The sequence below is a fragment of the Macrobrachium nipponense genome, chromosome 1 (genome assembly GCF_015104395.2).
Source record: "Macrobrachium nipponense isolate FS-2020 chromosome 1, ASM1510439v2, whole genome shotgun sequence".
NCBI lineage: Eukaryota > Metazoa > Arthropoda > Malacostraca > Decapoda > Palaemonidae > Macrobrachium > Macrobrachium nipponense.
The window spans coordinates 30,368,380-30,370,140 of record NC_087200.1 but is presented as its reverse complement, the minus strand read 5'-3'; the positions used below and the strand labels follow the sequence as shown (position 1 = coordinate 30,370,140).

Genomic DNA, 1,761 nt, shown 5'->3' with positions numbered 1-1,761 from the left:
TGCAAGTCACTGGGTTACTGTATAAGAAGGGGGATGTCATCTTCTTTGCCACTCTGGTATTAGCAGTCCTTTACAGAGTCAACATTTAAACATATATCTCTGGTCAACACCTTATCAAATTCTGAACAGTACCTATCAACCCTGATCATTAGCCAGAGCAACAGTTTTTGTGACCTCTTCTTGACTGCTTCATGATGACTCAAGAGCATAAAATTCTTCTGCTTGGACATTTAATAAGCCTATGCTCTGAAAAATAAGCTTGATAAGACAAGCAAACCAATAGATTGTAAGATGGTCCATCTAGTAGTTTTACCAAGCACTAGCAACCTTCTTGCCAAAAATACTGCCATATTTGGTAGTGCGTGGAATAATTGGAGCAATTTTTTTTTCTTTTATCTTTAGGTGACCTAGGGTCACATTCATACCAGATGTCATCCTTATGTTATTAATCGAAAGACTGCCCAAAAAATAGTTTATCAACTTTATCAACATTTCCATTCTTGGTATTTTAAGTGCGCGCGCGCGCGCATGTGTGTGTGTGTGTGTGTGTGTGTGAGAGAGAGAGAGAGAGAGAGAGAGAAACGCTCGTTATGTAGAGAAAAGTTATTTTCAGGTCCGTACGCCCCAAGGCGTCGCTGGAAGCATTGACTTCGGAAGAAGCTCAGGCCACCTCACGGTCAAATTCCCGAGTGAGTTCGACGTCCCACAAAGGTCTTTTCTCCTCTCTAACGCAATCATTTTGGTGGGTATACGTGTTCGTGGATGCTTGTTCAGATAAGTAGACAAATAAACGTCGAGATAGACAAGTCCGTTAATCTATTTGCAAATACTGTACCAACATATATATGTAACTCGTTGAACAACCTATGTATATCTTCCCAAATCTATTGTTTAGTGGAATTTGCATGAATGAATAAACATACAAATGTGCAGATAACGAAGCTAAAGAGTTTTAATTAAAATTATATATTCATAGACCTCCTGTCCAACGCTATCTTATCATTTATTCAAACGTTCATAAATACATGAAATTAACGTAAATCCGTAAGCTGGCCATTTTGATGTCCAATTAATCAGTCAACAATTAGTTCTTCCAATGATGATTTAGTAAATGTATATCAGTGACAGGCAACTAACTGTTCGATCTGACACTGTTTTTTTTTTTTTTTTTTTTTTTACCATATTGAATCCCGATAACTCTAATTCATCCTATGATATGCTACTGCAATTGTTTTCATGAGTATTTTCTAATTTAAACTAAATTTTGCTTTTCAGTTATGCCACATCAAGAAAACAGAGATGATTTCGGGGAGACGAGGAAGATGGGACGGAGAAGGAGGAAGTGGAGGATATGATGGGGGAGGAAGAGGAAGAAGAAGAAGAGGTGGAGGAGGAGGAGGAGGAGGAGGAGGAGGAGGAGGAGGAGGAGGAGAAGGAGGATGGGGATACTTTGGAGGAGGAGGATATGATGGAGGAGGAGGAGGATGTGATGGAGGAGGAGGAGGTGGGACGGAGGAGGAGGAGGAGGAGGAGGAGGAGGAGGAGGATGTGATGGAGGAGGAGGAGGTGGAGGAGGAGGTGGAGGAGGTGATGGAGGAGGAGGAAATGATTAAGAAGGAGGAGGAGGTGGAGGATGTGAAGGAGGAGGAGGAGAAGGAGTTACAAGGATTGGGATGTCTCAAAGGCTTGTTAGTCCATCTGAGGAGACATCGTGTGCTCACTTTTCTTTAGGAGCAGTTTTTACTGTTCATTCACAGTGTC

General features: G+C 41.4%; 1 long non-coding RNA gene across 2 annotated transcripts in view; it reads left to right on the top strand.

The window, feature by feature from the left end:
- The window catches only part of LOC135220113 (uncharacterized), a 25,168-nt gene extending 23,775 nt beyond the window's left edge, over nt 1–1,393 (top strand). For both annotated transcript variants that reach the window (XR_010315573.1, XR_010315572.1), the window contains 2 exons: nt 614–742; nt 1,276–1,393. This is a non-coding gene — a long non-coding RNA (uncharacterized LOC135220113). The remainder of the gene's footprint in view (nt 1–613; nt 743–1,275) is intronic.
- The last annotated feature ends 368 nt before the right edge of the window (nt 1,394–1,761 follow it).